We start from the raw sequence: 12400 nt of genomic DNA on the forward strand, positions 1-12400 counted from the left end.
TTGCAGTTCTCACAGGCAGCTCTATACACAACCTTAGCCATTTGGCATATCCTTGTAAGGAAAGAAAGATTTAATGCGACGAGTGCTTTGAAAAATTACTCTGAGTAAATTACTCCACCCTAATTACTCTAAAAATCAATCTAAATCACTCTTTCTAAAAATTACTCTAAATTACTCTGTTTGTCACCGCTGTTTGTGTAGTATTCCTCATAAAACTGAGATGGCCAAAGAAAAAGAGTATTTGCGACATTTTTTTTTTTTAAATCTAATTAGCTATTTGACATTGGGTATCCAAACAATTTGTCCCCGATCTAGAACAAAAATGGTAGGTCTAAACTCCTAAGGCAATCATGGTTTCAATAATTACTGTGAAACTCAGATAGATGTTCATTGAATCAGTGCGATTATCATATAACCAGAGTGAAAGAAGCTAGTAATGAACAATAAAGATTTCCATCAGGAGATTTATTAGTCGCTGTTGAGCGATTCACACTCACGACCTACAGTATATTTTTTGTGAGTTTTATACTTCCACTGTAACACACAGTGAGCCTAGTCAACAGCATACGATATTTTAATGCAATTTCAGCAGCTGCTCTCCCACGGGTTCTTCATAAAGACTATCGGCGGGAGAGCAAAAATTTGGTATTTTTCTGCGCCATCATCATGCAGCTTTTCAGTTGGGTTTCAAGCACGAATTCCATACTCTCGTATGTCATCCGTCTGATCTTCCACGATAAGGACTCCGATAAGACAGACTTATTCACAATTAACATAGGACTCGGATTGAATAAAATCACAAAAGGAACAACAATGTAGGGAAAAGACTTGCCACATCCGGTTGCTGCTTTAACAAAAACATCATTACCGGTGACGACTACATGAATAGGAAAGGAAAGGAGAGAAACTTTATTTAAGTGTCTAGTCGTTCTAGCGCTGGAGCGCTAATTGGGGACACTGTAAACTGAAATTAACAATGAAAGTAAATCAAGTCAAAATGTTGGTTTTTGACGGAGACGTCAAGCTTGCAGCTTGCAGTTGTTGCGGGACGAAGTTAAAGTGGTAGTTCTCAAACGCGAAATCAATTGCCTCTAGAAACTTGGATCATAATAGCATTTTACGTTGTCCGCCATGTTTCCAATATAAAAGCACTCCGAATAAACTATACCCAAACAACGAATCTTTTTTCCAAATATGGTTTTCCCCCAATTTTTTTTTTTTTTTTTGGGGGGGGGGGGGGGGGGGGCATTGCGCCATTCCAAGCGTTCGCCTGCAAGTAATATAGATTCCTCTTTTCCCGGGGTTCTACGCCCATTTTCAGGGCGGGGTAGGAGGGATTCTGGAAACAAGAATAAGGGTCTCCGAATTTGCAATGATAGTCCTCACTTATTACGCAGTTCTCTCAATCTTTCAAACTATAAACGAAAACTCAGAGATTATTTCCAATCCTTGTAAATTTTAAAAAGAGTTAACCATGAACAAGTTATTAGAGATTATAAAGGTAAGAGAAGTAATCCCTCATATTGGCCCTATTCCCATCCTAATCCCGCTTGAGTCATTTTTAGATGTCCTGCGAGATCCGGTATTCTCATCGAGTTTGCGATTACATGGAAAAGTCTCAGCTCGATTAGCCGAGAGCCCGGCATTACGATGCCGGAATCCCGGTAACCGGGTCTGAGATTTTTCCAGGTAATCGCGTTCACCGGGACAGCCCGGTTAGCCGGACAAGCGATTTCTAACCACATTACTCCACTTTAGAGCAAAATGGCCCACGAAATAGTCGTTTTTTTATGTTTAAATAAAGGATCAATAAGATAGCAAACCATAAGGCTTCTTTAAATTGTACAATGGTGAATTTTAATAACAATTTAGCGAGACAAACTTTCCTCCACTTCTTCTTGTTGTTGTCATCTTTTTTCACACGACATATTGCAAATTCGGTCCAAATAAATAAAAGGTTGACTGCGGACCGGGTATAAAACGCGGACTGCGGACTTCGTGTGAAACAAGGACTGAGTCTTCAAAAACAGAGAATAGAACAAAACTAGGTTTGTACTGGCCCAGATACAGATTTAAAAAAAGCCCTTGAGTACTCTTATTCCGTGTTAAAATATTGTAACGTGCACACAAATGCTCAATTACAACATCGACTGGGCTAGAGAGAGTAAGAGTAGATATTTTATCTCAAAATTGTACTTTACTCCACGAATTTAAAAAGGAAAAGGAAACGAAATCAGCATCTCCCACTGAAGTCCTTCAAATTTCTCGATTTCTAAACATAAAGCTGGTGAACCGCGAAGGATTTCATAAATTACTTTCGTGTCTTATCTCTGATAAATACAACATATACAAACGTTTTGCAATTTCATCTATAACCTTCAGTGAGCTATTGATCGTCGTCTTGAGAAACCAAAAGATATCCAGTTTAACGCTATGGTTGATAATTATGGCGCGAAACATTTCTTCCACCATTCTCATGTCGGATTTCAAATCATGTCGTCAGCCAATCGCTATTTCGTTGCTCTGTGCCTTTTTCACAGTGTTTTCTATTCAGTCCGCATTTTATAACCGGTCCGGAGTCTCCCTTTTATACTGACTGAATTTAGAATATGTCGTGTGAAAAAAGATGACAAGAAGAAGAAGAAGAAGAAGAAGTGGAGGGAAGTTTGTCTCGCTAAATTGTTATTAAAATACACCATTCTACAATTTAAAGAAGCTTTTACTTAAACATAAAAAACGACTCTTCCGTGGGCCATTTTGCGGCCTTTGCAAAACACAGGTCACAGGTCATTGCGTTAGCAATACAGAAAGTATCCTAAACCTTCATAAAAGCTTACCTTAAGCCTAATTAGGCCTAAAGAAACGTATCCTAAACATTCATAAAAGCTAATTTTAGGCCTAATAAAGGCCTAAAGAAAAGTTTTTAGGCCTAAGGCTTTTATGAATGTTTAGGATACTTTCTGTATATGTAAAGCCATGACTTGTGACCTGTGACCTGTGTTTGTACCTCCCGGCCATTTTGCACTAAACAGACTAAAGTGGAGTAATGTGGTTAGAAATCGCTTGTCCGGCTAACCGGGCTGTCCTGAACGCGATTACATGGAAAAATCTCAGACCCGGTTAGGCGGGATTCCGGCATCGTAATGTCGGGTTCTCGGCTAACCGAGCTGAGATTTTTCCATATAATCGCAAACTTGATTTTTGGTGTATTTGCCGGGATCTCGATTACATTTGAATTAACCTTAATTGTACGTTCTTCCGAGTGGGTCTTCGTTTTCGAGGTCTTCGGTCTTCGTTTTCGGGTTCTTCGTTTTCAACACTACCGTTTGAAACCTGTATCTTGATAGGATCGAGTTTTATAAGCGAAAGAATTTTGTAAACATTGGCAATTCCCAGACTACAGTCAACAAGTAATATATCGCGGACTTGGTTCACGCGTTCTTGATTTTTTTTTCGCGGGATTAAAATATGACGACTTAATTCTTAGATATTCATAAAATAGACAGATATATCTTTACAGCAGTACCAAACATGAAAGAAAAACCACAGGCACCCCATGTTCAGTGTGAGCATGGCCGACAAAAACATAAGGATTTGTATGAGAATCCCGATAAAAAGCTTAAGGTAATTCCCTTGAAATTGTTCTGCTATCAAACTTTTTTGCAAACTTGGCATAATTAACATTCATGACATGAACATTAAAAAAATGCAATAAAAAAAATTGGGTCACCGTGCTCGTTTACGCGTCAGCAGGCTCTTAAAATGGTGTATTTTTACTGGTTGCGCGTTAAAAATTCGAACCACCTTCATACAGAATTAAGTCTTGGTTACTTGAAAGATACAACATTTTATTTAGAAAATAAAGCTTCTTTATTCACATAAGCAGTATTGCTTCATTTACGCCGTTTTTGATTGCCTGGTTGTGGTAATAGTGCACTCTTTGGGACAGTTCCGTGGTTAGCTTGAAGTCCACGCCTTGGCCAAAATACACCCAGTACGGAACTGTTTTCCAAAAAAATTCATGTTCTACTATCAAACTTTTTTTCTTCTTCAAATATGTTCTTTATTAGATTGTTCTTAGCAAATACTTGAAAAAAAATTGGGGGTCACCGTGCTCGTTTGAGAAAAAAGGAGCATTTATTTCGCTATCGGGGTTACTTTGAGGGAAATCTCTTACATTTTGTATGCGCACGTGCTCATGGGCGCGCGCTAATGACGCGAAAATCGTGCGCAGTAGGGATGCGCAATGCAATACTAAGGAATTACCTTAAGAAGATAATTATATGCTGGAAAAAAATCTCAATTAAAAAGCCTAACCTTATTGCCATCGTGGATAGTTTTCTTCCTTTTCAATTGAGATTTTTTTCATATAATTATCTGCTGGAAAAAAATCTCAATTAAAAAGCCTAACCTTATTGCCATCGTGGATAGCTTCCTTCCTTTTCAATTGAGATTTTTTTCATATAATTATCTTCTTAAGCTTTTTATCGGGATTCTCATACAAATCCTTATATTTTTGTCGCCATGCTCACACTGAGCTTGGGCGCCTGTGGAAAAACTTGCACAGACTGTGCGATAAAAATTTTTGAACCCCTGGAATCGGGTGACAGTGAAGCTGCCAAAAAGCACGCGTGTTCATGATATACTTGCATTTTTCAAAATTATTAAAGTCGGTTTCGTACATTGGACATTCATTGTAAGCGACAGTCACGTGAATGATATATCTTTGCATCTTTTATCTCGAAAGGAACGAATTTTATAGGCGACAGAATTTTGTAGGCAATGAAATATCGCAGCCTTCACTGAGCCATCAAGTAACATATTCCTGACTTGGTCAACGCTTTCTCGATTTTCTTAGCGGACTTAAACTATGGTGACTTAATTCTATAATATTCATAATTAGACAGCTAACGCTTTCAAACAGTACCACACATGACAGGAAAATTCCATGATATATGATTGCAAACTGTATCATGAAAGGAACGAGTTTGTAAGCGACAGAATTTTGTAGACAATGAGAAAGTTGCGCACTAAAATGGACAAATATTAACGCAATGCAACCAATTTAAATATATCTGCATGTGTCAAAATTATTTAACACGGTTTGATAGATTGGAAATTCTTCAAATTAGTATCATTGTAAATTAGCAATTCCAAAGATATATGTTTGAAACCTGTATCTTGTAGACAATGAATTTGATCAGGCCATGAAACTCAATTTTGAAAACGGAGAATGACATCGTACAGAATTTGCTGCACTTTCTCTTCTCCACGAAACGCGGTAACATTATCCGCGGAAAAATTGATATCATCTAAAAATAACCTAAGAGGGATTACGGTGGGAATAGGGCCAATATGAGGGATTACTTCTCTTACCTTCATAATCTCTTAATCTCTTACCATGAACAATAATATTCCTCTCATTGTGATCGGTAATTGACTATGTAAACCTTCATCTGAGCTTTCTTTTTTGAAATAAATAGATACAATTTTTTTTTGAAAGATAAAAGGAGTATATTCCAGAAAAGTTACATATCCATGACATGTTGCATTTATTTATTTATTATATTATTTAATTTAATTTTTGTGAAGTTTAGATGGTAATCAAAGCACTCAACATTGACTTCTCTTTTCCTGTACCAATTTATTTATTTCGTAGTTGGAATATGAAGAGGCATTACAGGCGGATGTAGTGATCGTATTGATTCTACTGGTGTTTTAGTTCCGGGGAAAACTCTCCCTTCCGTATAATAAATCAGACAATTTTAGGCTAAGAGAGGAAAAAGCTTTTTTCAGAACTTCTTACTACAACTTTGGACAATTCATCACCAATGATTTCATTTTCAAGGTAAGTTTTTATTTCGTTAGACAAAAATTTAGGCATTGGGATTGAATGATCTGACACCTCGTTCGAATACAACCAGGCAGTCAATATTTTACTCCCAAAAAACAATACTCCACTACCTACAATCAAGAGAAAATGAGGAGACAGAGAGGGAGGCTCAGGGCGTTGGCAGGGATATGTTATGTCCACGAAAGTTATTTTTAGACGAGCAGAAGTCTTTGTTCTAGCAGAAGTCTGTCTTCCGAGACGTCCGCATGCAGTCTTGCCTCGCCCTCAGGTTCTTAGTGAAAAGAGAAAATGGCGGCGCACTTGGAAGGCTGATGAATATTTATTTTCTTTCCTACATCGGACCGAGGTTGGCCTGCATGCGGACGTCTCGGAAGACTTCCGCTCGTCTAAAAATAACTTTCGTGGACATGACATATCCCAAGGGCTGGACTGGGAGCCTCCCTCTCTGTCCCCTCATTTTCTCTTGCTACAATACTGTTCTATCGTTTGGGCTTCGACAAATCCCTACCCTCTAGATCTATTTTGCACATTAAACATTCTAAATATACTCAATATTTATAGGCATTAAGTCTCTTGCTTCGTTTTCCTTAATTCACATGCAAAAGTCCTAGTACTGTTCCTGGACTTCCTCTTACCCCACCCTGAAAATAGGCCTGGAACCCAGGCGAGAAAAAAAAGAATCCTGTATTACTTGCAGGCGCATGCTCGGAATGAGCCAAACATATTGCATTAAGGTGGCTGGAACCAGTTTCACTACTTTTAAGGACCTTTTAATTAGAAGGGTTGTCACTACAAAACTGCATCACGTAAAAGAAATGTTATGGTACCATATCAAACACCAATTATTACTTAACAAAATGCGCTCACTATTTTGACGTAATAGGTTACCATGGCAACAAGAAAGCTCTTCAAAAACACCCTATATTTCGTCTTTACTTGCTTATATCTTAAAATTGAAATCGGTGACCCCCATTTTAATATTTTAAAATAGTAATTAGCAATTTGAGATAGAGCTATCAGCAAAGTTTAAAAAAATTCTTGGGAGCCAATTCAGAGCTACCTTAATTTTTCGAAAATTTAAGGTAGCTCTCAATTGGCTCCCAAGAATTATTTTTAACTTTGCAGATAGTCCTATCTCAAATTGCTAAGTACTATTTTACAATAAAAAATGGGGGTCACCGAGTTCATTATTAAGATATAAGCAAGTAAAGACGAAATATAGGGTGTTTTTGGAGAGCTTTCATGTTGCCATGGTAACCTATTACGTCAAAATTGTGAGCGCATTTTGTTAAGCAATAATTGGTGTTTCATATGGTACCATAACATTGCTGTTACGTGATACAGTATAGTAGTTATAACCCATCTAATAAGAAGGTCTCTAAAAGTGGTGAAACTGGTTTCAGCCACCTTAAATACCAGAGTGGAGATGTAAATAAAGGAAACATGGAAACTCCGATAAAGAATCGTAAATGAAAATTGCTGTGCGATTTGTGGTATCAGGAAAATAACATCGAAATTATGCCTTGTCGTGACCAGTGATGTTGGAAAAGTATATTGCCGAATAAATTATTGACGACTGAGAGAAGATCGTAATACAGCTGTGCGAACGCTGAACTAGTAAATATAGCATAGGATTTCAGTAAGCAACAAAACAGCGTGTAGCCAGAATTTATTGTCTACAGTAATTTATCTCTAACAACGAGTTTCAGAGGGAAAATGCTTTTTTAAAAGTAGCATTTTTCAAGGATTTACTAGAAGGAAAATCATTTTCATCCTTATTAATAATATCATGATTCACGAACAAATTTTGACCAGAAAAAAGATCATGACGATTAACGTCCGGATAATCGATGTTTGACTGTGCATATCTGTATGTATAAAATAAGGAACATTAGCGTTATCAGCACAAACTCATATGAAAAGAAACAAATAGTACAGGTTGTAATTCAATTTCATTTGATTTTTTTTTTCTTACTTTATCAGGAATAATACACAAACATATATAAACGCATCCTTTGAAATTATCTTTTACTTGACGTTTCGTATGCTTCTGCATACATCTTCAGAAGTGACGGTTAATACAAAATTTGAATTTAAATATACAGGAACACTATCTTATTAGCAATTAACAAGTAAGTAACAATACTCTTTTAGTTTTTTTCGATATAAAATCATTGCAGTTCTCACAGGCAGCTCTATACACAACCTTAGCCATTTGGCATATCCTTGTAAGGAAAGAAAGATTTAATGCGACGAGTGCTTTGAAAAATTACTCTGAGTAAATTACTCCACCCTAATTACTCTAAAAATCAATCTAAATCACTCTTTCTAAAAATTACTCTAAATTACTCTGTTTGTCACCGCTGTTTGTGTAGTATTCCTCATAAAACTGAGATGGCCAAAGAAAAAGAGTATTTGCGACATTTTTTTTTTTTAAATCTAATTAGCTATTTGACATTGGGTATCCAAACAATTTGTCCCCGATCTAGAACAAAAATGGTAGGTCTAAACTCCTAAGGCAATCATGGTTTCAATAATTACTGTGAAACTCAGATAGATGTTCATTGAATCAGTGCGATTATCATATAACCAGAGTGAAAGAAGCTAGTAATGAACAATAAAGATTTCCATCAGGAGATTTATTAGTCGCTGTTGAGCGATTCACACTCACGACCTACAGTATATTTTTTGTGAGTTTTATACTTCCACTGTAACACACAGTGAGCCTAGTCAACAGCATACGATATTTTAATGCAATTTCAGCAGCTGCTCTCCCACGGGTTCTTCATAAAGACTATCGGCGGGAGAGCAAAAATTTGGTATTTTTCTGCGCCATCATCATGCAGCTTTTCAGTTGGGTTTCAAGCACGAATTCCATACTCTCGTATGTCATCCGTCTGATCTTCCACGATAAGGACTCCGATAAGACAGACTTATTCACAATTAACATAGGACTCGGATTGAATAAAATCACAAAAGGAACAACAATGTAGGGAAAAGACTTGCCACATCCGGTTGCTGCTTTAACAAAAACATCATTACCGGTGACGACTACATGAATAGGAAAGGAAAGGAGAGAAACTTTATTTAAGTGTCTAGTCGTTCTAGCGCTGGAGCGCTAATTGGGGACACTGTAAACTGAAATTAACAATGAAAGTAAATCAAGTCAAAATGTTGGTTTTTGACGGAGACGTCAAGCTTGCAGCTTGCAGTTGTTGCGGGACGAAGTTAAAGTGGTAGTTCTCAAACGCGAAATCAATTGCCTCTAGAAACTTGGATCATAATAGCATTTTACGTTGTCCGCCATGTTTCCAATATAAAAGCACTCCGAATAAACTATACCCAAACAACGAATCTTTTTTCCAAATATGGTTTTCCCCCAATTTTTTTTTTTTTTTTTGGGGGGGGGGGGGGGAATGGCGCCATTCCAAGCGTTCGCCTGCAAGTAATATAGATTCCTCTTTTCCCGGGGTTCTACGCCCATTTTCAGGGCGGGGTAGGAGGGATTCTGGAAACAAGAATAAGGGTCTCCGAATTTGCAATGATAGTCCTCACTTATTACGCAGTTCTCTCAATCTTTCAAACTATAAACGAAAACTCAGAGATTATTTCCAATCCTTGTAAATTTTAAAAGAGTTAACCATGAACAAGTTATTAGAGATTATAAAGGTAAGAGAAGTAATCCCTCATATTGGCCCTATTCCCATCCTAATCCCGCTTGAGTCATTTTTAGATGTCCTGCGAGATCCGGTATTCTCATCGAGTTTGCGATTACATGGAAAAGTCTCAGCTCGATTAGCCGAGAGCCCGGCATTACGATGCCGGAATCCCGGTAACCGGGTCTGAGATTTTTCCAGGTAATCGCGTTCACCGGGACAGCCCGGTTAGCCGGACAAGCGATTTCTAACCACATTACTCCACTTTAGAGCAAAATGGCCCACGAAATAGTCGTTTTTTTATGTTTAAATAAAGGATCAATAAGATAGCAAACCATAAGGCTTCTTTAAATTGTACAATGGTGAATTTTAATAACAATTTAGCGAGACAAACTTTCCTCCACTTCTTCTTGTTGTTGTCATCTTTTTTCACACGACATATTGCAAATTCGGTCCAAATAAATAAAAGGTTGACTGCGGACCGGGTATAAAACGCGGACTGCGGACTTCGTGTGAAACAAGGACTGAGTCTTCAAAAACAGAGAATAGAACAAAACTAGGTTTGTACTGGCCCAGATACAGATTTAAAAAAAGCCCTTGAGTACTCTTATTCCGTGTTAAAATATTGTAACGTGCACACAAATGCTCAATTACAACATCGACTGGGCTAGAGAGAGTAAGAGTAGATATTTTATCTCAAAATTGTACTTTACTCCACGAATTTAAAAAGGAAAAGGAAACGAAATCAGCATCTCCCACTGAAGTCCTTCAAATTTCTCGATTTCTAAACATAAAGCTGGTGAACCGCGAAGGATTTCATAAATTACTTTCGTGTCTTATCTCTGATAAATACAACATATACAAACGTTTTGCAATTTCATCTATAACCTTCAGTGAGCTATTGATCGTCGTCTTGAGAAACCAAAAGATATCCAGTTTAACGCTATGGTTGATAATTATGGCGCGAAACATTTCTTCCACCATTCTCATGTCGGATTTCAAATCATGTCGTCAGCCAATCGCTATTTCGTTGCTCTGTGCCTTTTTCACAGTGTTTTCTATTCAGTCCGCATTTTATAACCGGTCCGGAGTCTCCCTTTTATACTGACTGAATTTAGAATATGTCGTGTGAAAAAAGATGACAAGAAGAAGAAGAAGAAGAAGAAGTGGAGGGAAGTTTGTCTCGCTAAATTGTTATTAAAATACACCATTCTACAATTTAAAGAAGCTTTTACTTAAACATAAAAAACGACTCTTCCGTGGGCCATTTTGCGGCCTTTGCAAAACACAGGTCACAGGTCATTGCGTTAGCAATACAGAAAGTATCCTAAACCTTCATAAAAGCTTACCTTAAGCCTAATTAGGCCTAAAGAAACGTATCCTAAACATTCATAAAAGCTAATTTTAGGCCTAATAAAGGCCTAAAGAAAAGTTTTTAGGCCTAAGGCTTTTATGAATGTTTAGGATACTTTCTGTATATGTAAAGCCATGACTTGTGACCTGTGACCTGTGTTTTGTACCTCCCGGCCATTTTGCACTAAACAGACTAAAGTGGAGTAATGTGGTTAGAAATCGCTTGTCCGGCTAACCGGGCTGTCCTGAACGCGATTACATGGAAAAATCTCAGACCCGGTTAGGCGGGATTCCGGCATCGTAATGTCGGGTTCTCGGCTAACCGAGCTGAGATTTTTCCATATAATCGCAAACTTGATTTTTGGTGTATTTGCCGGGATCTCGATTACATTTGAATTAACCTTAATTGTACGTTCTTCCGAGTGGGTCTTCGTTTTCGAGGTCTTCGGTCTTCGTTTTCGGGTTCTTCGTTTTCAACACTACCGTTTGAAACCTGTATCTTGATAGGATCGAGTTTTATAAGCGAAAGAATTTTGTAAACATTGGCAATTCCCAGACTACAGTCAACAAGTAATATATCGCGGACTTGGTTCACGCGTTCTTGATTTTTTTTTCGCGGGATTAAAATATGACGACTTAATTCTTAGATATTCATAAAATAGACAGATATATCTTTACAGCAGTACCAAACATGAAAGAAAAACCACAGGCACCCCATGTTCAGTGTGAGCATGGCCGACAAAAACATAAGGATTTGTATGAGAATCCCGATAAAAAGCTTAAGGTAATTCCCTTGAAATTGTTCTGCTATCAAACTTTTTTGCAAACTTGGCATAATTAACATTCATGACATGAACATTAAAAAAATGCAATAAAAAAAATTGGGTCACCGTGCTCGTTTACGCGTCAGCAGGCTCTTAAAATGGTGTATTTTTACTGGTTGCGCGTTAAAAATTCGAACCACCTTCATACAGAATTAAGTCTTGGTTACTTGAAAGATACAACATTTTATTTAGAAAATAAAGCTTCTTTTATTCACATAAGCAGTATTGCTTCATTTACGCCGTTTTTGATTGCCTGGTTGTGGTAATAGTGCACTCTTTGGGACAGTTCCGTGGTTAGCTTGAAGTCCACGCCTTGGCCAAAATACACCCAGTACGGAACTGTTTTCCAAAAAAATTCATGTTCTACTATCAAACTTTTTTTCTTCTTCAAATATGTTCTTTATTAGATTGTTCTTAGCAAATACTTGAAAAAAAATTGGGGGTCACCGTGCTCGTTTGAGAAAAAAGGAGCATTTATTTCGCTATCGGGGTTACTTTGAGGGAAATCTCTTACATTTTGTATGCGCACGTGCTCATGGGCGCGCGCTAATGACGCGAAAATCGTGCGCAGTAGGGATGCGCAATGCAATACTAAGGAATTACCTTAAGAAGATAATTATATGCTGGAAAAAAATCTCAATTAAAAAGCCTAACCTTATTGCCATCGTGGATAGTTTTCTTCCTTTTCAATTGAGATTTTTTTCATATAATTA

General features: G+C 37.4%; 1 protein-coding gene across 4 annotated transcripts in view; it reads left to right on the top strand.

Moving 5' to 3' along the window:
• LOC137978817 (adenosine receptor A3-like) overlaps window positions 1-12400 on the top strand; it is a 40999-nt gene that overhangs the window by 24565 nt on the left and 4034 nt on the right. Inside the window, exon 3 of one of the 4 annotated variants that reach the window (XM_068825931.1) lies at window positions 5660-5848. The exons of the other annotated variants lie outside the window; for them this stretch is intronic. The gene's annotated coding sequence lies outside the window, so the exon portion shown is untranslated. The remainder of the gene's footprint in view (window positions 1-5659; window positions 5849-12400) is intronic. 4 annotated transcript variants of the gene reach the window in all.

This window comes from Montipora foliosa, chromosome 1, assembly GCF_036669935.1.
Source record: "Montipora foliosa isolate CH-2021 chromosome 1, ASM3666993v2, whole genome shotgun sequence".
In the NCBI taxonomy this organism is placed as follows: domain Eukaryota; kingdom Metazoa; phylum Cnidaria; class Anthozoa; order Scleractinia; family Acroporidae; genus Montipora; species Montipora foliosa.